Raw genomic sequence first — 26,986 nt, forward strand, 5'->3', positions numbered from 1 at the left:
CTGGGTACTTTGTGAAGCACAGGCTATGTGTACGTTTTGCCTCCACTGATTTAAATTAATCCTGATGTAAAAGCGATGTTAAGCACAAACATATTCTGCTGCAATGTTCAATAAATGAGTGTATACATAGTAACATAGTAGACAAGGTTGATAAAAGACATTTTCATTAAAGGGATACTGTCATGGGAAAAAAAAAATTTTCCAAAATGAATCAGTTAATAGTGCTGCTCCAGCAGAATTCTGCACTGAAATCCATTTCTCAAAAGAGCAAACGGATTTTTTTATATTCAATTTTGAAATCTGACATGGGGCTAGACATATTGTCAGTTTCCCAGCTGCCCCAAGTCATGTGACTTGTGCTCTGATAAACTTCAATCACTCTTTACTGCTGTACTGCAAGTTGGAGTGATATCACCCCCTCCCTTTCCCCCCCAGCAGCCAAACAAAAGAACAATGGGAAGGTAACCAGATAGCAGCTCCCTAACACAAGATAACAGCTGCCTGATAGATCTAAGAACAACACTCAATAGTAAAAACCCATGTCCCACTGAGACACATTCAGTTACATTGAGAAGGAAAAACAGCAGCCTGCCAGAAAGCATTTCTCTCCTAAAGTGCAGGCACAAGTCACATGACCAGGGGCAGCTGGGAAATTGACAAAATGTCTAGCCCCATGTCTGATTTCAAAATTGAATATAAAAAAACCTGTTTGCTCTTTTGAAAAATGGATTTCAGTGCAGAATTCTGCTGCAGTAGCACTAATAACTGATGTGTTTTGAAAAAAACATGTTTTCCGATAACAGGATCCCTTTAAGTTCAAACCTTCTTTACTACAAGGAAAGCGAGAGACCCCCCCCCCTCTGCAGCCACTTCATGTTGCTTCAGAGAGGGAAAAAAATACTTTCTGACTCCGAAAAGAGCAACTGGACCAGTCCCAGGATCAACATTTTATACAGGTGTAGCGCTATAGTAAACTGCTTTGTGCGAGGGCAGTTTTAGCTACTTTCCTTTGTGGGCTGAGACCACAGATGAGCTCTCTTTCTCAGGGGCAAGCCCCCGCAACGCGGTGTAGGCAGGGTGTAGTGTAACTGTAACTAGGTGCGATAGCACAATGATGGGCGCCAGTAGTTCTTTAACGGTTGAACATAGAATTGTATTTATTGAACAATAGCACATAGATCATTCAGCACATTGATCCACAATGGAGCATAGAACATACACAGCAGCATAAAGGAAGCATATACTCACAGCACGTATAGGCTGAATCCCCACAGGCTAGGGAATAAACAGCAGAGAGTAAGTTGACAGCATGTGATGGGTATTGCCCAGTTTTCAGGATATCTTCCAGTGGCAGACTAGGGGAATTCCTATCATCCCTATCTCAACACTTGGTTCCTTACTCCGGGTCAGTAATACCCTGGGATCTTAATCCCTCTAATCTCCTCGGCGGAGCCTTGAGCTGCTCAACTAAATAACCTCTCTATCACTCCTAGAGTGATCTATAATTGAGTATAGCTGTCTAATTACTAGGGCCAAGGCGCCTAGGGTCAACACTACCCATTCCCTTCCAGCCTGCTTGGTTGGGCTAAAGCAATGGACCCAGACCTCATGGTTCCTAAACCTTTTATACTCTGGCACAGTGCCATCTGGTGTACACTGTGTGAACTACAGGGGTTACATAAGCACAAGGTCCCCATAAGGACCCACTGAGGTGTCCATATTACTAGGGATGTCTGTAATGTGTAAGGGTGTCTAAGATCTTCACATCCCTACACAGGTATGGGACCTGTTATCCAGAATGCACAGGACCTGGGGTTATCTAGATAAGGGGTATTTCCGCAAAATTTGGATGACCATACATAGACAAATAAACCCAAAATAATTGTTTTGCCTCCAATAAGGATTAACAAGGAATATTACAGTTTCTCAAGCATCAAGCATGTGCTGCTAGGAGAACACTGCCTTATTATTCACAAATATTTGTCTCAGCTGACATTAAAGGCATGGCTGCCACAAAACTATTGCTATGCTTGATCCAATTAAGCATTTTCAAAAAAAAAGTTTCTTATGACCTTTCAGTACTACCAAATAAAGGTCATGGGCCAGATGATATTTATCCCAGGGTGCTTAGTGAGTTTAGCGCTGTGATTGCCAAACCTCTTTACTTAATTTTTCAGGATTCTTTGAGGTCTGGCATAGTGCCGAGAGACTGGCGAATTGCTAATGTGGTGCCGCTATTCAGAAAGAGATCCTGTTCTCAGCCTTAAAACTATAGGCCAGTTAATCTGACATCAGTGGTAGGAAAGCTTTTCGAAGGGTTAATAAAGGATAACATACTAGACTTCATAGCAAATCATAATACTATGAGTTTGTGCCAGCATGGATTTATGCGTAATAGATCTTGCTAGACTAACTTAATTTATTAGGGACCTCGTAGGGACCTCGATTCTGGGATGGCAGTGGATGTGATTTACTTAGACTTTGCTAAAGCATTTGATACAGTGCCACACAGAAGGTTACTGGTTAAATTAAGGAATATTGGCCTGGAACATACTATTTGTATCTGGATAGAGAGCTGGCTAAAAGATAGACTAAAAAGAGTGGTGGTAAATGGAACATTTTCTAATTGGACCAGTGTTGTTAGTGGAGTACCACAGGGATCTGTACTAGGTCCCTTGTTTTTAAACTTGTTTATTAATGACCTGGAGGTGGGCATTAAAAGTACTGTTTCTATTTTTGCAGATGATACTAAATTATGCAGAACTATAGGTTCCATGCAGGATGCTGCCACTTTGCAGACTGATTTGTCTAAATTGGGAAACTGGGCAGCAAACTTTAAAATGAGGTTCAATGTTGATAAATGTAAGGTTATGCAGTTTGGCAAAAATAATATAATTGCAAGTTATACACTAAATGGCGTGTGTTGGGAGTTTCCTTAAATGCAGCCAAAATCTCCTAATAATCACCTCGCTTTAACTTCTAGGCAGTGGTAAGGAGTAAATTACGTCTTGTGAATTTGGAAGATATATTAAATGGCAAACCGGAGGCGAAAGAAGGAACAGAAGGAGCTGCCAGTCAAACACATGTGGGCCCGCGGAAGCATAGCAGACATGTTAACAAGGCCGCAAGCACCTTCTCCTCCATATATGGCGTCACAAGAAGATTCGTGGCTGATGCCTAGCCAAATTCCATGTGCATCCTCACAAGACCCTCACTCGGATCGGGAAATAGCACTTTTAGTTAAGTTTAAAAGTTTATTACAGAAGGAGCTTTCTGCAACGGCTACTGCCGTTACTACAGACATTACCACAATATATCCCACAGGAACAACTTAAGGATCAGGGGCATTCCTGAGACCTACACGGACTTACCGGAGCTCGCTCAGAAAATTTTTCAGCCCTACTTCCAAAGCTTCCAATGGAAAGGCTTGAATGTGATAGGATCCACAGGGCTTTACAACCAGTGAGACCTAATGATCCCCCACGGGATATTATTTTACGGTTTCACTTCCATAAAACTCAGGCAGAAGCACTTCAAGCTGCCCGGCGCGATTCGGCCAACCTTATTCATGACAGAGTGAAGTTTCAAATCTATGCGACATCGCACCCGCCACGCTTCTGAAACGTAAGTCACTCGCCCCAGTCACCAGAATCCTACAATCACACCAATTAAGATACCGTTGGTTGTTCCCATTTGGTCTTGCGTTTACACATAATAGTCAATCCTATCGCATAACAAAACACCAAGAAGGCCTCAAACTACTACGCAAACTCAGATTAACTGAGGCCTCAGTTCCCAGTTCCCCAGCAGCACCCCAGCATTCATCTCCGGGACGTATTTCTCCAATATGGACCAAGGTTAATGGATCCACGTCCAACCCTGGTAAACCTCAGTGTCACAGTCGTCGGACCCTCCTTGACCATGATAAAGTGCTTTTGGATTATATTTTACTAGTTACTTGACTAGAACTGATTCCTACTACCACTCAAGATTTGGGCCACATAATGCTCAGTACATATAAAAAAAAAAAATTTTGTTCTGGTGAACATACAAGTTTTCTCCACACTTGGGGGCTATAGCCCTATTGAGGCCCTCCATCCTGACAAACTTTGCAAGACTCCTTGCAGTATCAGCCTTCAGTAGGGGACTTATGCAATGCAGCAAGTCAGTATCGACTCAGCTCTCACCTCATTATACAAAGATAAGATCCAACTTCTTCAGCTACAAGTGGCAGATTATAGTGAGGGTCGTCCGTATCAGGACGAGTCCTGAGTAAGATCCACTACGTGGACTACACATAGACATGTGGTTCCGATTTTTTTATGTTTCAACAGTTTTTGCTAAATGATAAGTGTTGGAGACTTGAATTTTGGAAAAGGAGTGTAATCTGCTATTTTTGCCCAGTATACATTATGTTCATTGTAAATGGGAGCCAGATTACCCCCAATGAAATGTAAATAACGGTGATGCAAATCTTATTAAAGCTCAAAATGAGTCTACAAATAATCTCACATAATGCATGAATAATGAGAATAATGAATTCTCCGCTGAAACGGAGAAAAGCCTACTACTATACATCAGCTCATGCTGATATTGTCTTTCTACAGGAAACACATTTTTCAAAAACATCCCTTCCTAAATATCTGCACAAAACATTTCCTGTAGTATATACTGTATGGCGAATAGTGACTCTAAAACTAAACGAGTAGCAATCTGCTTCAGAGCAGGTCTTTGTTACAAAAATCTGCCAAGGACATTCAGGGTTCAGTGGAATGTGATAAGTTTTATTCTCGCTGCGAGGAGACAAGCAATACAGAAGCAAGCTGCTGGTTGTCTGCCTTATACAGGAAGTATCGGACATTTTATAGATGCTGTAAAATGTTGCAATCTTACTGCAGCTGATCTGGCCCCACGTTCACATCATTTATTCAGGGAACATTTAGCTGCATACATATGCACTGTTTATTATCACAAGGATATGTTATTGTTAAAAGAAGCTACATTTCTAATATGCGTTTCAAGTATTAATTCTAGAATTTCCTTACAGTCTTCCCATTCAAATTATAGACAAATATGAAGATTCAAATGGGCGGTTTCTGGCTCTTAAAGTCTGGTTCAATGATGTAAAAATTACGTTGATCACATATTATGCACCCAACTCAGCCCCAAGTTCTTTGAAAAGCTGGTTGCCTTCACCACTAACTGGGCGGAAGGTGACTTAATAATGGGAGGGGATACGAATGCTGTAGTCAACAAATATTGGGACAGACAGACGTACTCTACAACAACTAACCCTACTCTGCTGCCTTCGGTTAAAGAAGGTAGTAAGATTGGCAAAATATGTAGCAGCATGGGATGGTTAGACATCTGGAGGGAGCATCACCAGGGTGTCAAACAATTCACCCACTTCTCAGCACCTCATAAAATTTATACTAGAATTGACCATATCTAGGTATCCCAGTCAATGGCCTATAAATCTCAGTCATCCAAAATTTTAACTGTACCCTGGTCCGACCACTCCCTTATATCGTATAAGGTTAAGATACAGGAGGCAACCAGAACATTTGACAAATGGCGATAAAACAACCTCTAGTTAGAAAAGGCGGAGGATATCTCACAATTAGAGAAGGTCGTCAAAGACTATTTCGCTAATATGGGAAGCCCATAAAACGTGAGAGGTCATTTAATTCAATTGGGTGTCACTCCGGAACACAGAAATAGATAAGCTGACCAAACAATTAGAGGACTTGGTTACATCTCAAACTAATAGCTCAGAAAAAGATCTTTCTAGTCAAATACATAAAGCTCAAATTGAATTAGATCTAGTGCTCACCACTAAAGCCCTAGTAGCGAATCAATAGACCCAACACCACTTTTACCAATACTCTAACAAATCTAGCAGGCTCTTTGCTGGAAGATTAAGAAAAAGGCTTGACTATACCCCAAAACTTTTTAAAGTTTTATCAGCAGCTATATGATTCGCCATCCCCCACGTCACAAACTCGGCTTGACTCCTTCATTAGAGACCTAAACAATCCATGATGGACTCAGAGGTTTCTGAAGACGAAGTCAGGCTGGCTATAAAAGCACTCAAACTCTCCAAAGCACCAGACCCAGACGGGCTCACGGACATTTATTATAAAAAATTATAAAACATTCTCCCACATTTTAACCCCACATCTCACGAAAATGTTTAATCAACTATTAGAGAAAGATTCTCTACCACAGCAGACCCTCACAGTTAATATTACTCCTATTCCGAAACCTCACATGGATCTCTCAGATTGTAAGAACTAGGGATGCACCGAATCCACTTTTTTGGATTCGGCCGAACCCCCGAATCCTATGTGAAAGATTCGGCCGAATACCGAACCGAATCCGAACCCTAATTTGCATATGCAAATTAGGGGTGGTAAGGGGAAAACATTTTTTACTTCCTTGTTTTCTGACAAAAAGTCATGCAATTTCCCTCCCGCCCCTAATTTGCATATGCAAATTAGGATTCGGATTCGGTTCGGCTGTGCAGAAGGATTCGGCCGAATCCGAATCCTGCTGAAAAAGGCCGAATCCTGGCCGAATCCCGAACCGAATCCTGGATTCGGTGCATCCCTAGTAAGAACTTTCACCCAATATCTGTTTTAAACATTGATGTAAAACTTTTCCCTAAAATTTTGGCAGCAAGATTGAATGAAATCCTCCCTCTTATGTTTCATAGAGACCAGGTGGGTTTTGTAAAAGGGCGGCAAGCAGCCAATGCTATCGGTAGACTCACTATTTTGTCAAATTACGCTATTAGATTTAAAATCCCGACAATGTTATTAAAATTGGACATAAACAAAGCGCTCGACTCAGTAGACTGGTCATACCTATACCGTACACTTAAAGAATGGGGGTTTGGAAGTAAATTTACTAAATGGATTGAAGCTTTATATCACAATCCATTTTTGCAGAATTACTATAGGCCCACATTCTTCACCTACGTTTCCTATAGCTCGAGGAACCAGACAAGGCTGCCCCTTATCCCCTCTGCTGTTCGATCCGATGATTGAACCGCTGGCAATAGCAATTAGATCAGACCCTGATATACATGGGCTGCAATTAGGGCCCAACGAGCATATCCTGAGTCTATTCGCGGATCATGTTACGGCGTTGATCTCGCGCCCTCTTATATCCCTTCCAAATCTTTATAGGATATTACAATTCTTTGGATCTATCTCTGGCCTGGTTCTGAATCCTTCCAAAATGGAAACCCTAAATATAAACCTCCCTCCAGAAGTAGTTAAACTGTTATCAATTAATTTTGGCTTTCACTGGTGCGAGATGTACATTACGATTCTAGGTGTCCGATTTACCCCGATATATAACCCATTATATCAAGTTAATTATCCGTATATCCACCAAAAATTACAAAAATCATTTGAAGAGTGGGGGAAATATCATATTTCCTGGCTAGGAAAGATCACAGCAATAAAAATGACACTACTTCCAAAGATTCTCTACTTGTTTAGAGTGCTCCCCACAAATATCAAACTAGATGATTTGAAAAAGTTTGAAAAACGTATAATGGCTTTTATTTGGAAGGATAAGTCCCAGAGAGTAAATAAAGCTTTTTAGAAGACCCTTGGATGGTGGCCTGGGCTTACCAAATGTAAATAAATACTTTATAGCTTCTCAATTAGCTCAGATTCCATCACTTCATGTGCAACATCTACCTCCGCTCTGGGTTGAACTTGAGAACTTCTTAGAGCACCCATACTCAGCTGAGGCACTTGTGTGGGCCCCACAAAAAGCCAGACCACTGAACCTAAGCCCAAGTTTGGTACACACAATCACCCTTTGGGACAGGTATGCCAAAAAGTTTGCATTAGTGTCCCCGCATCTCCCGGTAGCTCCTATCATAAATAACCCCATGTTTATTCCAGGGATCTCCACCCAGCCTTTTACTTGGTGGTTTTCCAAAAAAACTAACCAGATTAGCCAATCTGTATACAGTAAGGGACCCCTGTTCTATATCCCATTTACAAGAATCCCAAGACCTCCCAGACTCAGGATTATTTAGAGCCTCTCAATTATTACACTGGGTTAAAGAGAGGTGGAAGTTGAAGAATCCAGACGCTACCGCTCAAACTTATTTTGAAAGATGGTGCTCCAGTGAAACTATACCTCCTAAAACAGTAATTAACAGAGTCCTATTGGAGGCTGGATATAAGGTTCTAACAAGGTGGTACTTAACGCCAGTAAAAATAGCAAAGATCTATCACACTTCCAATAACCACTGCTTTCAGGGATGTATGATTCCTGGCACAATGGGGTACATTTGGTGGTCATGCCCAAAGGTAATTAGGTTCTGGGGGAGAGTTTACCAACTGATATTTTCAGTCTTACAGATAAATTTAAGAAAGAACCCTTAAGAAGCCTTAATGGGATTGCCTAAAGATATCCCGAAAATTAATTGCAAATTATTGAATCACATATTCTTAGCGGCAAGACAAACAATAGCAAAATGCTGGAAATCCCCAAGTGTTAATTACACTATGTTCAAAAATAAGATCGATTGTATACACGTCAATGAGAGGCTATCTGGGTTGGCCACAGATAGATTACAGATGATAAACAAAATTTGGCAACCATGGGTCAGATATAGGTTCAGTGACAGAATCTCAGTAGACGATTGACAAATAACTGAGGCAGGGCATTAATTCACTCCAAATATACAGTAATTTGTAAACAGTCTATAGTAAGTTGGTCTCCATTAGTTTGGGTACGACAACTGTTTATTTTTTTCTAAATATTGTAACAAGTTGTTATATTGTTGACGATATTGATGGAACAATTATGTGCATTTATACTTAAAATGTAGTTCTATAACATTGAAAGCATATTGTACTCTGACAACACAAATTGTATTTTGTTCAAAAGGAAAAAAAAGTACTTTGCATTATATTTCTGTAAATGAATGCATAAATAAAAATATATTTTTTAAAAAAATATATAATTACAATACAGATTAAGTGCTCAGTGTCAAGGAAACAAAAGACTAGAAGACCCTACACCATAGGGCTTACAGTCTAAATGGGAGCGTAACATACAGACACAATTCAGAGGGGTATGAAGGTGCTGTGGGTTACAGTTTGTTACACTGTTATATAAGTGCCAGTTCAAGAGTTATCCAGGTGCTTCCAGAGGTAGTCTTTGAGTTTTGTTTTAAAAACACCGAAGGAGGATTCTCTCCTGAGAGATTCAGGAATGGCATTCCAAATGTGAGGAGTCGCAAGAGAGAAGGGTTTGATGTGGGAAACAGCAGTAGTAGTGGGGGGTACAACCAAGCGGTTGCTCTGAGAGGAGCGGAGTTTTCGGGCAGGAACATATAGAGAAACAAGAGATGAGATGTAGTTTGGTGCAGAGGAATGAAGGGCTTTGAAGGTTATGAGGATGAGTTTATAAGTTATTCTTTGTTTTATAGGAAGCCATGATAAGGACTTCAGCATCTGTGGCTACCAGCAGGGGACCTTTTTACCCATAAAGAAGATCACTGTACCAGAGGCCACCCCTTCAGACTAGAAGAAAAGAACTTTCATTTGAAGCAACGTAAGTGGTTCTTTACAGTGAGGTCAGTGGGGTTTTGGAATGCACTGCCGGGTGATGTTGTGATGGCTGATTCTGTTAATGCCTTTAAGAGTGGCTTGGATGATTTCTTGGAAAGACATAATATCAAAGGCTATTGTGATACTAAATATATAATATATACTATAGTTAGTATAGATATGGGTATCTATAATTTATAGAGGGAGGGGTATGTGTGTATGGATGCTGGGTTTTCTGGAGGGGTTGAAATTTGTCTTTTTTTCAGCCTGATTTAACTATGTAACTAACTATGTAACTACCAGTAAGTCACTTGACTGGCTTCTAGGACCATACCAAAAAAATGTGCTTGGATAAGTTGGATATGTTTTTGCATATTTTTAGTGGTCTTTGGAGGCATCAAGTTGCTCTGTGTGATTGTGTTCTTATCATATAACATTCATATGACTAAACAATGTACTAGTTTTACATAATTCAAACATTGTTATTTCACAAAATTTGAATCAGTAGATTCTGGTTCAGCTGGATATATTTTACCTCCTGAAACATAAATGTCATGCATACAGAGTCAAGAAGGGGACCTCTATTAGAAAGGAAGAAAAATAATTATAATCAGAATATCTGTGATATACATTAGTAAGCTCAGAGTAGCAAGATATGCAGAACTATCTTAAAGTTAGCCTTTACAGTGTGTTTGTTTTTTTTGCTTTCCTTTCCATGCTTTTTCCATTTTCTTATCAGACACAAAGTGGTTAAAATGCTTATGGGAAGATCACCAAATACTTCAATGGAACTAACCAATATGACACGGGGACAGAATGTTTTGGATTCCTTGCCCAGCCAGCCCCTTCATGACATTCAGATCTACTCTCCCCCACATGCTGGTCTCTCTCTCTCTCCCTCCCCCCTTCTCTCTATCTTTCTCTTCCCCTCTATTTGCTGGATACCTCTGTTCCCACTCTCTGTCAGTTTCAGTTTCAGTTGGGCACAAACATTTTTTACAACTGTCTAATTGGGGGAATTGTTTGGTATACTGCACTGATGCTGGATAAATATAGACTTTATACTAATGTTTAAAAGGTAATAGGTAAAATGATTGGAAATCTTATAAATTGGCAAGGGTTAAAATGAGGATCAAGTTATCTCTAGCATATGCATTCATTATATACAAAGTGTGGTGTGATCAATATATCTTTAAGGCAGGTATTGTATTAAGGAGGCAAGCACAGTCGCAGATCTGTGTGGACATTTATTAACAGGTGATATACTGATGCATATACATCTAATTGAATACATATATATTGTATTCTAAATACAGTATCCAGTTTTTAGTGCCTAACATTTTTAAGCCCTTGGTAGAGAAATAAATATACTTTAAAAGAGAATTGAACACACTTTAATGAACACAAAATATGCTAGAATTTCCTGCAGTTACTATAAATTAACATTGTGAGACATGGAGTAAATTAGATTACTATAATTTATATTATCAAAACATCAGGTATGAATTAAAATTAATTATCAATTGCATTACACTGCAGCCAAGGACAAGCAGCCAAAATTGCCACCTCCAACTGATTTACAAGTGAACAGCACTACTGGGGTTTTCAGCCTAAAAATGCTTATTATATCATATTAAAGTACCCCAGTACTAGAGCTATTAGATATTTTTCTTTCAAAGTATTGGGAGACACACTGGCAGTTTTGGTCACTTCTCCACCAGAAAATGTTACATATTTTTGTTAAACTATTTGCCCAGCAAAAACATTAGGTACATCTTATCCGAAAATTCTGCATCTAGAAAGCTTTGAATTAGAGGAAGGACACCTTCCATATGGTCAATTTTAAGGAGTTCATTCTAATTATTTTAGAATAAATTGGGTTTATTTTATGTATAATTGTTTATTTAAGGTGATCAAAATTACAGAAAAAAAATATATCCAGCAAACCTCATATTCTGACTCCAATTGCTGTAATAATGGCTGAATCCCCGTGAGACCTCCCTGCTGGGCCTGTATGGAGCTGTAACAACCACTGAAGACAATCTTTGCCAGATAGCTGGACTCACCAGACACTTGTAGTCCACAAAGCTGCTTTATTTGAGGTGGATAAACAATGTAGCAGGGGATGAATAAGTGCTGCAGGTCAAAAAGAATATTTCCTTCCTAACCTCTGAGCTGCAGCTCCGAACTCATGGAAGGCAGGAACACAAGAGGATGATGGGAGGAACTGACGTCACACATAAGGAAGGAATAGGAGGAGGGTTTACAAACAAGGAAATAAAGAGCCTGCTGAATAGCTTTGGTCACTAGGTGGCAGCATAACAATGGGTATGCATATAAACATAAGCAATTAAACATATATATATATTCTAACCCTGATAACTTTAACTGCTGAGGCAGCACACTCCCCGTCTGGTATTTTTAGATACCACTATATTATAATAAACATAACGGCAGTTATGAAAAGGCAAAATAAACATTCAGCAGTTTTGCTTGAAGATCTTTCCTGTGATCTGAAAAACAAAGAAGAAAACAAGCATGCAATGCAATAAACGACATCCGTGTTCCTCCCCTCCATGATTTGAGATGGGGGTTGGAGACTGTGGACTATCAGGAAGAGGTGTTGGATGCATTGCTGCAATATGCTTGTCACTGCTGCACTCGGTGCACTTAATAACAGTCTTGCAATCCTTAGCAAAATGATCTGAGGAGGCACAGCACTTATAGCATACCCCAAACTTCTGGAGAAGCTCCTTGCGCTCCTGTAAAGACTTTGCCCTTAACCCACGACATTTCTTAAGTGGATTTGGTTTCTTGTGAATTGGACACTGACGGTTGGGATCCTCGGTTTTCCCAGCAGACGTTTTCCCAGCTAAAGAGTTTGTAGCAAGAGGGATGTCTGTCTTTCTAACAGACACAGTGCCACGCAATTCTCTGTGTTTAGTAGCTGTGTTGTCATTATAGAAATGAAAAGAAGTAAAACCCCTCTCTATTCAATTGACCACCAATTAAAGAAAATTCAAGTATTAGTGCAGCAGTGTCAGAGTTTATTAACAGTTTCGTTAACGGTTACTAACCCAGTGTTGCTTCAATTATTGGGCAGCCATTGCTGGGTTACCCAATAAAGTGCTATGTGCTAGGTGCTAATAATTCATTAGCAATTAAAAATCATGTAACAGGATTAATTAATATTGTGCTATAAAGTGCTAGTGCTTCAAATGAAATTAAGAAGTTAACTTAAATAACCAGGATTAAATTGACCCAGGTGAGATTAAAGTTAATTCATTATTATATATCACACATTAAAATCCATTCATTATAGAAGATTGTAAATAACTGATTAACTGTTAAAAAGTAAACTTTACTAAATTCATTAAAATTGCTGCAAATCAATTAAGGTAATCTTTGAAGACTGCATAAAAATTGGTGAGTAATAATTAATCCATACACCCCCGTTAAAGTTATAGGGTGTTAAAAAACGTTTGCATAAAATTATTCAAAGGAGACCAGCATTGAAAGAGAAAGGAGGAATAGGAAAATTGTTAGAGGTGCAGAAGTCCCAAGTTCTAGCTGCCTGTATTTTTCTAAGTCTGGGACCCCACACGGAGGAGAAAGTAGGTCACTGGGGACTGTAGTCTCAATTTTACCTTGCTATCTTATAATTCGGAGAGCTAATCTTATCTATAAAACTACAAATCCCACAGTGCCATTGGATAACAGGTAAGATTATAAAAGAAGAATCAATGCGGTCGCAAAGGTTTAAAATCAATAGGAAATTATTTTGCAATAGTAAAAATAAGGAGCACACTGGGAAGCGCTTTTTGTGAAGTCTCCTGGGCGCTTTCCTTATTTTTACTAAGTCTGTGGGGTCCCAGACTTAGAAAAATACAGGCAGCTAGAACTTGGGACTTCTCCACCTCTAACAATTTTCCTATTCCTCCTTTCTCTTTCAATGCTGGTCTCCTTTGAATAATTTTATGCAAACGTTTTTTAACACCCTATAACTTTAACGGGGGTGTATGGATTAATTATTACTCACCAATTTTTATGCAGTCTTCAAAGATTACCTTAATTGATTTGCAGCAATTTTAATGAATTTAGTAAAGTTTACTTTTTAACAGTTAATCAGTTATTTACAATCTTCTATAATGAATGGATTTTAATGTGTGATATATAATAATGAATTAACTTTAATCTCACCTGGGTCAATTTAATCCTGGTTATTTAAGTTAACTTCTTAATTTCATTTGAAGCACTAGCACTTTATAGCACAATATTAATTAATCCTGTTACATGATTTTTAATTGCTAATGAATTATTAGCACCTAGCACATAGCACTTTATTGGGTAACCCAGCAATGGCTGCCCAATAATTGAAGCAACACTGGGTTAGTAACCGTTAACGAAACTGTTAATAAACTCTGACACTGCTGCACTAATACTTGAATTTTCTTTAATTGGTGGTCAATTGAATAGAGAGGGGTTTTACTTCTTTTCATTTCTATAACACATTATTTTGGTAATCACACCTCTTTCGTTCGGAAAACGTATTGCTTTTTTAGGAAGGTACACTGAACAATTCTTTCTTTATAGCTGTGTTGTCATGCCGTGCAGATGATGAGGCAGAAAGGTTGGGTTCACTAAAGCTGAAGCTTGGATCATTCTTGACCCAGGAATAGTCGCTGATGAATTTGCAGAAGTATGAAAATGGAGGGAAGGATACATTATATTGTTTCTTGTACTTTGAGCCCACTGTGGCCCACTTCTCTTGCAGCCCATATGGTAGCTTCAATACTACTGGGTTCACCCCGTGAGCAGTATCCAAGTAGCTGAGTCCTGAGAGACGAGGGTCTGCCTTAGCTAACTCCAGCTCCATCAGAGGGTCACTGAGTTCTTGCAGCTTGTGATTGTCTTTGTTGGTTATTTTTGGGAAAGACTGTAGTCTCTTAAACAAGGCACTTTCTATGGCTTCAGAGCTGCCATAGGTTTGTTCAAGTCTTCCCCAAGCAGCAGCAAGACCTGCATCTGTACTGGTGAGGACGCATTTTCCCGGAGCTCCGCAGCGGTAGGCTTATTCCCCGCACTGCAGCTACGCTCCGCTTCCTTACACGCGGGGAACTTTTTGCCTGGCACAACGTTTGCATGGGGAAGAAGAAGAACTTGGAGCCAACGGGCTCCCTCTCCCCGTATTTGCAGAAATCTGCGGCCAAAGTTAAGCCGCGCAAAATCCAAGATGGCGGCGCCGATCACGGACGAGGCCCGAAGCGCGACTCTGGCACCAGCTCCTCTCCTGACAGGAATATAGCGAGGTATGAGTCGGCGGCTACAGCTAAATGTAGGGTTATGGAGGGGGGATTTGATCCACACATAGACCCGACTCAGCACGGTAGCCCTTCAGCTACTGACCAGCCCTCCTCCCAACCTGCTTCAGCAACAGGGCCTGACCTGCATAATGTGCAGAAAGAGATCAGGGCCTTAAACTGGGAAGATAGGAGGTCTCCTAGCCCACCTACAGATTGGCAGACATTGGGGGAACGACCTGCCCCAGCGCTCCGTGAAGAGGATGACCCTCACGCTTCAACCCCAGTAACTGCAGGCATTCTTGCTCGGCAGCTCCTAGCGCTCCAGAACTCCTTGTCAGCTGCAATAGCAGGGGCTGTTAACACAGCGATGCAGGAATTCAGGAAAGAACTACACTCTGTGGGCCAAAGAGTGGATAAACTGGAGACCATCTCGGATAATTTAATCCTGAGACATAATGCCTTAGAAGATGATCAGCTTACCATACAAGAGGAACTGGCCAATCTCAAGTCATATTGCGAGGATCTGGAAAACAGAAATCACAGGCAAAACCTCAGAATTAGAGGGGCTCCAGAAAGTATACTGCCGAAGGATATTAGACAATACCTGCGGCCACTGTTCTCTGAACTTTGCCCGGACCTGCCTGCGGAGGCTTGGAGATTCGACAGAGCTCATAGAGCTTTAGGCCCCAAAAGACCGGGCCAAGCCAATCCCAGGGACATCATTGTGTGCTGCCATTATTTTGAAAGCAAAGAGAAAGTTCTCAAAGAAACAAGAAACTCAGCACATATTGAATACCAAGGGGCAATCCTACAAATTTATAATGATATTTCTCCCATCACGCTGGCGAGACGGAGAGAGCTTAAGACCGTGACGCAATATCTTCGAGCTCAGAATATTCCCTACAGATGGGGATTCCCCTTCAAGTTAATTACCACTGTGAAGGGACAACAATATACCCTTTCCGACCCTCGGAAGTGCGACAAGTTTTTGAAGAACCTTGGGGTGTCGAATCCTTTGCCATCTAAGGAAGCATCTCAAGTCCAGCCACCTCGGATGACGCCGGAATGGGAATCGATAAGCCCGCAAAGATCTTGACCGTCTTCTTCACCTCCACACAGATCTGATTCGCCTCCTTGAGGGATTCTACAATGTAGGGGGTCCCCTTAGCTTCACTTTTTCTCCAAGTTGCCTTCCCAATTCTACTTTTGAGTGGTCGACTTTCCATGCCTACCCTGCGGAAGGGCGTGTATTTTCTTTTTTCTCTCACCAGTTTCTTCTCGCCTAGACATTCCCACCGACACCGGTACTTGTGAGGAGTGTACCTATGGTGTCCCAAGTTACCGAAGGACAGGTAACACTACTGTTTGTCCATGTATGTTATTGGTTTTTGTTGACTGTTGTTTCTGCTTTTGATTTATTTTTTTTGGAGGCCTACTATATATTGCTATCCGCCATTCCCCATATGGAGATGACCGAATATTTCCCAATTGCTCTTCAGTTCGCTCTATCCAACCACCCCCACTTCTCTCTGCTATTTTTTTTCAGAACTGCTCTTGGGCGGCTGTTTGGACTACGATTCACAGTCTTTTTTTTGTCCATTGACTTTACCGCTGTTTGTTTACAGACTGTACCTTCGAGTGGCTGGCACAAACTGTGTGGGGTTGTTTATACCTACGTAGGGTTTATTATTAAGCTTGCAATGTTGTATGTTTTTTTTAAATTGGTTATGCTTGGTCCACTGTACGAGCCTTTTAGAGCAGTTTTCTGTATTGATAATTTAAGATGTTGCGTCTGGTCTCTTTGAATGTGAAGGGACTCAATAGTCCTAGAAAGAGAACCTTGGCTTTGAAAGAGATTCGACGTTTTCAGGCAGAGGTGGCTTTCCTACAGGAAACGCATTTTAAAGCGTCAGATAACAATAGACTCAATTCCCATGTTTATTCTAGAATTTACCAGGCCTCAGGCCCTCATAAAAAGGCTGGGGTTATGATTTTGGTACATAGGGACTGCCCCTTGGTTTTTACGAAACAAGTGGCTGACCCGAATGGACACTATATTCTGCTGCAAGGCTCTTACGTGGATACCCCGATTACTCTCTTGAATGTATATATTTCAAATGTGAAACAGATCCGAATGGTTCGTAAGACTCTATCTTTAATGAGCAAATATCTCTCTCCTGTAATGATAATTGGTGGTGACTTCAACTTAGTGCTCTCTGAACATCTCGATAGGTACCCCAGTTCCTCCCCTACATCACAGGTCCCTCGCAAGGCTAAACAATTTCGGGCCTTGATTAGATCTCATGCATTATTTGATTCATGGCGTATAGGTAACCCTAGGGACAGGAGATATACTTTCTACTCATCCCCTCACAACGCTTCCATGAGGTTAGACTATTTCCTTGTCTCTCAGAATTGCCTGAAATTCCCTATTTCTGCCTCTATACAGGCAATCTCATGGTCTGACCATGCTCCTATCACCTTGACCATTGCACTTCCACCTAAACTCCAACGACAATCACATTGGAGACTGAATGAAACTATTCTAAACGATGTAACAGTCAGGGAAACCATCGTACATCACCTTAAAGATTATTTTGCGGATAATAGGGGTTCGATTGAGTCTTTTGCTTTGACATGGGAAGCTCATAAGGCTGTATTACGGGGTCACCTTATCTCACTGTCCTCTGCTAAAAGGCGTAATAGAAAACAGGAGATTTACTACCTAGAGAACAAGTTACGTAACCTAGAAATAATTTACCAGCAGGATCCGAACCCTAAAACGGCTCTAGATATCCAAGCCTTGCGTTCCTCACTTAAACAAATAGCTATCCTAGATGCAGAAAAGACTTTGATCTGGTCAAGAAGGAAATATTACCAGATGGGGAATAAAGCCCACACAATACTAGCGAACCAGCTGAGGAAACGCTCCAGACTTTCTCAGATTTTAACTATACAATCTCATATTGGAGAAGTCTTGCACAATCCCACACAGATCTCGAGAGCTTTCCACTCCTACTATTCTACATTATATAATTTGTTCCCGGTAGACTCCCATATGACTGAATCCAAATCATCACAGATAGCCCAATTTCTAGGAAACTGTGGTCTGCCTACCCTCTCAGAGGACGATCTGGAAATTCTTAATGGGGAGGTGACTAACGAGGAGGTTCTTAGTGTATTGGGGTCCCTTCCGCTCCACAAATCTCCAGGCCCTGACGGGTTCTCCAACTCATATTATAAGACGTTCCAAGCAATCCTTTCCCCAATTCTAACGGAATTATTTAATCTTTTCCTCCAGGGGAAGGAAAATATTCCGGATTCCATGCTATCTTCCTATATAACTGTCCTACCTAAAGAGGGTAAGGACCCCTCACTGTGCGGAAATTATAGGCCCATAGCACTACTTAATAGTGATTTAAAGATATTTACCAAATTGTTGGCGCAACGACTGACCCCGCTACTGCCTAGACTGATCCATTCAGATCAGGTGGGCTTCATTACAGGACGACAGGCAGGGGACAACACTTGTAGGGCAATAGATCTTATTGACATGATTCAATCACAACGCACCCCCTCTGTGTTGTTGAGCCTAGATGCAGAGAAAGCCTTTGACCGGTTAGACTGGACTTATATGACCCAACTACTTTAACATATGGGTTTTCAAGGCCCCTTCCTACAAGCTATTAAATTATTATATAAGACCCCGTCTGCTTATTTGAAGATGAACGGAGATGATGGAACCCCAATACACATTAGAAATGGTACGAGGTAGGGCTGTCCTCTCTCTCCCCTGCTCTATGCTCTCAGTATAGAGCAGTGATCCCCAACCAGTAGCTCATGAGCAACATGTTGCTCTCCAATACCTTGGATGTTGCTCCCTGTGGCCTCAAAGCAGGATCTTTTAATTTCCTGGAGGCAAGTTTTGGTTGTATAAAAACCAGTTGCACTGCCAAACAGAGCCTCAGTGTAGGCTGACAATCCTCATAGGGGCTACTAAATGGCCAATCACAGCAGTTATTCGGCACCCAAAGAACATTTTTCATGCTTATGTTGCTCTCCAACTCCTTTTACTTCTGAATGTTGCTCACGGGTTCAAAAGGTTGGGGATCCCTGGTATAGAGCCTCTAGCTGCTAAAATTAGAGCACATCCAGATATTTCAGGCATAACCGTGCACAGGGAGGAATATAAAATTTCACTTTTCGCAGATGATATTTTGTTGACTCTTAGTAACCCTTTTATTTCCTTACCCAACTTACATCGTCTTCTACAACTTTATAGTACAGTGGCTGGATATAAAATTAATTGGGCAAAATCTAAGGCACTCTCCTTTCACTTAGAAGGTTCTTCTAAAACAGCCCTACAAGCCGATTTTCATTATAAATGGCAGACTTCTCACATACACTATCTAGGAATTAAGTTAACTCCACAATATCACCAACTTTACCGAACGAATTTTACTCCTGTGGTGAAACAGATCACGTCGGATATGTCAGATTGGAAACAATATAACATCTCGTGGCTAGGCCGTATAGCTGCGGTGTAGATGCCTGTTCTTCCCAAACTGCTGTATCTATTTGAAACCATTCCAGTTCAAATCCCCTCTTCCACTCTAGACCAGATTCAAAAAACTATATTTAGTTATATCTGGGGATCTACTAAGGCTAGATTACCTCGTTTGGTGCTGTTAGCGGGAAGGAACCAGGGGGGCCTGGCAGTGCCGAACGTTCGGAAATATTATGATGCGTCTCATTTACGCCAAACGTTAGCTTGGCTACAACCGAAACCACCCACACAGTGGGCCACGCTAGAATCAGCCTGGTTGGCTCCCTTCCATATCAGTAATCTGATTTTGAGCAATAAACCTAAATTACAAATACCGGCCTTGGCACCAAAACCCATAAAATTCACTCAATTTATATGGAGACGTTGTCTTAAACAGTATCAGATCTGCAAATTCCCTTCCATTTTAACTATACTTTCCGCTAATCCAGATTTTCCACCGGGTCAAAGTAAAGCTTTCCATAAAGACTGGAATTCTTATTCCCTGATTAGAATTAAAGATTTTTTTAGCCCTTTGGGGAAAAAATTGTATACATATGAAGAACTTTGCACGAGATGTAACTGGGGCCTAGACAAAACGATGGACTACCTGCAGGTTAAACATTATGTATCGACACTACTTGGGCAGACACCCAACCTTCAGTTGTCCCCATTTGAGAAGGTTTTAGGGGGTGACTTCCCCTGAAAAGGTCTCATCTCACAATTGTATGGATTAATGAATATGTTACCGGAGGACCCTTTTCCCAAACATTCTTATATGCAATACTGGGAATCTGAATGGGATAGAGAACTGTCTCTGAATCAATGGGGTAAAATTTGGGAGAATGCATGCAAAATAGTAGTTTGCACTCAACAAAAAGAGAGTGTGTACAAGACTATGATGAAGTGGTATCTTACACCAGACAGACTCTCCAGGATATATCCACAAACCAGTCCTATGTGCTGGAGAGGATGTCAACTTAGGGGCACACTTCACCATATTATGTGGACTTGCCCGAAACTGTCTGATTTTTGGTTAGAGGTTTCCAGGTTGATATCCTCGGTCATGAGGACTCCTACTATTATTGAGATGCCCAATCTACTGTTAGCCCTCCCAGTTCCGAAATTGTCGAATGCAGCCCAAAAGTGGGTCAACCAAGTAGCCACTGTAGCTCGGTTGGCTATTACTTCCAAATGGAAGTCGCCAACAGTCCCTACAATTCAGGAGGTCATCTCCAGACTCGATATAAATAGGAAGTTTGAGGAAATGACTGCTCGAATAACCGATACCCTGCAACAACACAATGATGTCTGGGGGAACTGGGAGTACTACAAAACCCACAATAAATGATGTAACCTAGATTCCCCAATTTTGGATTCTTTCGAATGGGTATGGTCATCCCATTAATGGTCTCCATATTTTCTTTTGTTTTTTTTTATTTATCATGTTATTGTGGTATTCTCCGCTATTGTCTTTTTTCCCTTTTCCCTTTTCCCTTTTTTTTTTTTGTTTCTTCTTCTCCTTTTTCCTTTTGTTTCTTTATGGTTCTTTCCTATCTCTTCTCTCACTAATGTTACAGTATTGTGGTAATAGTCTCCGACTGTATTGTTTTAATAACTGATGAGACTGTTGTACGAAGACAAGCGACATAATGTATCGATTACTTTACTTGTACTTTACTGTGAAAAACAATAAAAACTGTAAGTTACAAAAAAAAAAAGAAGGTAGTATATTTAGCAGACAGCCGCTGATAACGTTCATAGTTAGCAGATAAGCGATTTATACAGTCTCTTAAATCGGCTGCGTCATTGTTAGAAAGTGAAAGAACGGACATGCATTGCACAGTTCTATCCCATAGTTCTGATAAATTGCTTGAAAACTCATCCCTTGTAATCTCATAATTTTCCTAACCTCTGAGCTGTAGCTCCTCACTCATGGAAGGCAGGAACACAAGAGGATGATGGGAGGAACTGACGTCACACATAAGGAAGGAATAGGAGGAGGGTTAACAAACAAGGAAATACAGAGCCTGCTGAATAGCTTTGGTCACTAGGTGGCAGCATAACAATGGGTATGAATACTGTATAAACATAAGCAATTAAACATATATATATTCTAACCCTGATAACTTTAATTGCTGAGGCAGCACACCTCAGGCCCCAAAAGTTCTGGATAATAGATCCCATACCGCAGGAATGCATTCTGTCAGTGCCCTTATGTAATAAATAATAATAAATGCTCAGGCATATGGACTTGATTGTTTCCAAGGTCATTATGATGTGTGCATCCTTGTGTAGCACAGCATTATCTTCTGGTTGGGATACCATGGAGATTTAAGAGACCCCCTGTTAACATTATTTCTGGCTGTGAGGTTTGTTTTGAGGATTTGTTTGCAGTTTAGTAAAATAGGGAACAAGGCAGCTCTATGGCGAATATGCTGAATTTTATATTATTTAGGTTCTCTTTTCATCGAATTAAGATATCTCCTAAACATTCTTATCTTACAAAGACTACAGGGATATTTTCCAAAGTTAACACTACAAACTGCATTTTGGAAGGGTCCTTGCTTGGTCAGTGGGGTGTGTCAACCACAGCCATAAATGCCATAAGTTTCATTGCTGTCAGATGAGCAGATGAAAGAAACCTCCACTGTGTTTTGAAGGTGAGAACAATTGTTCACTTTAATAATTGGGCAAATTCTGTAATGTCAGTTGGATAGTTGGCCAAGGGGCTGCCCTCTACATTATCAGATTTTGGCAGCATCAGTGGGTTTCACTAGGCTATATTAACCTGTGAAAACAGAATATATACTGATATGGCCATCCGTTTTACTGTGATGAGGTGATTCAGTTCTTAACAAACTGCACCACCTCTTGTTTACAGCACTGTAGTACAGCTACATACTGTAATGAATTAAATTTAACTGAAATATTTAGTGGTGCTGAAACGGCAATGTTATGGTCATATTGCATATAATGATTATTATTATGATCGATTATTTTACTGCAACATTTAATTGGTTGCTAGGGGTTACTAGCAGTTTTGTCTGTTTTTTTTAAAACCCACTTTAAGACCAACCTCCTCTGATACTGGTTTACACAGGGCCGCTGCACCAATGAGTTGAAAAACTCACCTCAGATGGCAGCACCAAATAGGTTACCAGGGACGGCAAAAAGCCGTTCCTGTTCCCTTTAAGAGACGAATTTATGGTTCTGAAACTGAAAAAGAAATTCAGCTTTAGTAGTGAGAGAGGTGCAATGGTTCTCTATCGCACTAGTGTTGCGGCCTCCATGGACCCCCACGCAGGGCAGGTAAGTCCTGTCCAAAATAGCAAAGAATGCTGAATGAATCCAAACCTTTTGCAGTAATAGCTAGTGGTTGTACTTAAAAGGAGGAGGAAAGGCTGTGTTTACTTGGAGGTGGCAAAAGTTAGGCAGCCCCAAGTGATTGTATATACTTACCTGAAACTCGGGTCAGTGCTCCTGCCAGCAGAAAACTGCACTGGTCTGGGAGTTCTTCTGGCGAGCACCACGGATTGGCTTCCTTCTTCTTCTTTCTTCAAATTTCCTGGGGCATACACATATGCAGTAGACAGAAATATCTGACTTCTTTGTTAAAGTTCAGCTTTTCACGCTACTACGCATGCACACCCGCGAGAAGAAGGTGCTCACTAGAGGAACCCTGGACCTGTGCAGTTTTCTGCTGATAGGAGCACCAGCCCGAGGTTTTAGGTAAGTATATACAATCACTTGGGAGTGCCTTACTTTTGGCACGCCAATTAAACTCAGCCTTTACTTCTCCTTCAACAACAAATGAAAAGTGAACAAGTTTTGGAAAACATGACAGATGTAGCAGTGAGCTACACCTACACCCATCACCCTTTCTCCCCAACAAAAACACCTGGACACCATGTCCTCCTTCAAGAGGACTGACCTTGAGCCCAAAGGTAAGGCCTGGTTCCTGCTTCCTTTATCCCCAGCCTAAACCAAGGCTGACTACCTTCCGATAAGGACCCCAGGCTGGGCTACTCATGCTCCTTGTGAAGTACCCTTCTTTAATTTCCCCCTGGGGCATGAAGTAAGGAACTCTCCTGCAACTGCAACAATGAACTACTGAAGGGGAGAATATTCCAAGCTACTGATCTTCCCACCATCCAGAGCCAACTAAAGGATTCCATGCCTTGCATAACCCATCCCTTATTCTTCCCAGGAAAAAGCCCAAAGCCCAAAAGTACCCAAGGGCCAGCCACCACGCACTGAAAGAGGGGGGGGCTGCCCCTCATAACCCTGTCATGCCCTGCTTCACTACACGTCTTTAGGTCCCATTAATATACATGTTAATGTTGCTATCATACACTACGGTCTATTTCTTTCTCCATTTTACCTGCTGTCTCTCACATCTTTTTTACATACAAATGTTGCCCTGCAGTCCCCAGTCCTACTATTAAAGATACTTCTGCATGCCAATATGTCCCTGAGATAAGGACTGTAATCGGCTTCGGAACTTTGAAGCCCCAAAGTCCTTAAATAACTACACACATTCCAACTGTCCTAATGTTCCAGTGGACAATTCCAATTTTTTACCCATTGCAAAATGTCCAATTTTTTGGAAAAAAAGAGGAACTCCGATGACCTTGGATATTTCACTACAAAAACCTTTTACACAGGATAAGAAGTCAGCACTCACCCTCCATAAAAAGTCTTTTGGTGCACGTCCCAGGCTGCCACCAACTGCCGAAATTCAGGAACACTTTGCAAAATAGACAGCACCCAACAGGAATTTTCTTAAAAAGCCTTTATTTAAAGGGCTTTATTCAGATGAAATACAGCACGAAATACAGCAACGTTTCAGGCTTACATTAGCCTTTCCTCAAGCTACTGAGTGCACATGTAGTTACACATTTTATACTGTTTTAAACAGCGCCATCTACTGGCAGCTACATCTTAATTAAACACAGATGAAAATCCTTAATTAAATTGTATACACACTGTTGCAAGTTCAAATGAAAAAACTTTTTAAAATTTTGTGATACATTCTTCTTTTGATACACATTGCTGGATCATGTCCATAAAACATATTGTAGTCCAAGAATAAATATCTGAAAAAGATAAAAACATTTAAAACCAACTATTAAAATTTGTGAAGTTATCGAAAAATTTTGTGAAGTTCATATATTCCCTATTCAAGCCTTGAGGGATGAGGGTACCTAACAGCCTGATCCACCTCGCTTCCTTTTTTAATAATTCCTTACTTCGATCCCCTTTACGGCGTAATTTCGGGACCCCATCTACAACCTGATATTTTAACTGATGGACACCATGTCCCTTCTCAACAAAATGACAAGCCACTGCTTGTTCCACCTTTTTTGTTCCACCCTCGATGTGGAGAGCCTCTACACCTCCATTCCACATGATGGGGGTGTGGAGGCTGTCCGCCTCGAGCTGACTCGGGATGAAGCTATGGACGGGACACAAATGAATTTTATACTCCAATGTTTACAATTAGTACTGCAGAATAATTATTTTTTATTTCAGAGTGAATTTTTTCTCCAGATTAAGGGAACGGCCATGGGTTCTAATGTGGCCCCGTCCTATGCGAATATTTATATGAATAATTTTGAGATGAGTCATGTATATCCTAATGAATTTTTTGAGAAATATTGTTGGCATTGGGTACGCTTTATTGACGATATCTTCGCATTATGGACGGGGCCACGTTGGACCCTTGAAAAATTCTTTGAACATATTAACTAAATTTCCCTAGTCACAAAATTTACCTTGAATGTGAGTCAAGACACGATTGCTTTTTTAGATACATCTATTACTTTACGAGAAGGGGCACTGTGGTCTGACCTATATGTGAAACCAACAGACAAAAATACAATGTTGCACTTTGATTCATTTCACCCCCCGCATATAGAAAAATCTTTACCAAAATCTCAATTCAAGCGGGTTAAACGTATTGTGTCTGACCCAGGTGCCATCCAGGCAAAATTCCAGGAAAGAGGTTATCCTTTAGCTTTACTGAAGGAACAGCGAGCCATGGTTGATAATCCAGACAGAGAACGGGAGATTGATAAAACAACACATGGACGTTTAACATTTGTTACCAAGTATAGTTCCCTGAGTACACATATTTAAAAAATAATTAATAAACATTGGAGTTTACTGAAGGATGAGATCCCCAATATACAGGAATTTAAGGTATCTCCCACTATGGCATATAAAAAGAATAAGACTGTGGGATCTCTTTTAGTGAGATCAGATTTGGGTAGTACACAGATAACAGATCACAACAGGTACTGAGACCAGTGAAGCAGGGTACTTTCCCATGTTTAACCTGTAAATGTTGTTCTAACTGTCAGCGAGGTAAGGTTATCTATCACTCACACAGGGGCACTGCCATAAAAATTAAAGGGCACTATACTTGTTCTTCCTCTTTTGTAATTTATGTTATCAAGTGTCCCTGTGGTTTGCAGTATGTGGGGCAAACCACTCGTACGAGAACACAAATCGGCCATACAAACAAAAAAGGTGGAACAAGCAGTGGCTTGTCATTTTGTTGAGAAGGGACATGGTGTCCATCAGTTAAAATATCAGGTTGTAGATGGGGTCCCGAAATTACGCTGTAGAGGGGATCAAAGTAAGGAATTATTAAAAAAGGAAGCGAGGTGGGTCAGGCTGTTAGGTACCCTCACCCCTCAAGGCTCGAATAGGGAATATGAACTTCACAAAATTTTTCGGTAACTTCATAAATTCTAATAGTTGGTTTTAAATGTTTATATCTTTTTCAGATATTTATTCTTGGACTACAATATGTTGTATGGACATGATCCAGCAATGTGTATCAAAAGAAGATTGTATCACAAAATTATAAAAAGTTTTTTCATTTGAACTTGCAACAGTGTGTATACAATTTAATTTAATTTAATTAAGATGTAGCTGCCAGTAGATGGCGCTGTTTAAAACAGTATAAAATGTGTAACCACATGTGCATTCAGTAGCTTGAGTAAAGGCTAATGTAAGCCTGAAACGTTGCTGTATTTCGTGCTGTATTTCGTCTGAATAAAGCCCTTTAAGTAAAGGCTTTTTAAGAAAATTCCTGTTGGGTGCTGTCTATTTTGCAAAGTGTTACTACAAAAACCTTTGTCACTATTGTGTCTATGATCCTATTTTGTCCTAATCCATCTCTACTTTCTAAAGCTACCCTGCTTCTTCGTAGAAGCCCAAAGCTTGCTAGGATGCAACCACTGTTCTGAATTTCCAGGGGCACTTGGGTATAGGGCCTGTCAGTTCACCCATGATTCAGGCATTCTTGAAAATTTCCCCTTAAGTTAATGACATAATGACACATGTATTGATTTGTAACTCATGGGTAATCCACTTTTTTATTTACCAATACCAGCCAGCAAGTGGAGGTCAGGGAGATGATGGCATGTAGGCAAGTAATACAGAAAAGGATATTGAAGGTCCCGGTGGTCCGCTTTCTCTGCTGGTCCACAAAATTGTCTGTTCTCCCTCAGACTCGTAATTAAAATCAAATCGTACTGTGGGGA

The 26,986-nt window shown here is 40.6% G+C and overlaps 1 pseudogene; it reads right to left on the reverse strand.

Moving 5' to 3' along the window:
• Positions 1-14,460, reverse strand: part of LOC108697219 — a 131,864-nt pseudogene extending 117,404 nt beyond the window's left edge.
• Positions 14,461-26,986: the final 12,526 nt, after the last annotated feature.

This window comes from Xenopus laevis, chromosome 7S, assembly GCF_017654675.1.
Source record: "Xenopus laevis strain J_2021 chromosome 7S, Xenopus_laevis_v10.1, whole genome shotgun sequence".
NCBI lineage: Eukaryota > Metazoa > Chordata > Amphibia > Anura > Pipidae > Xenopus > Xenopus laevis.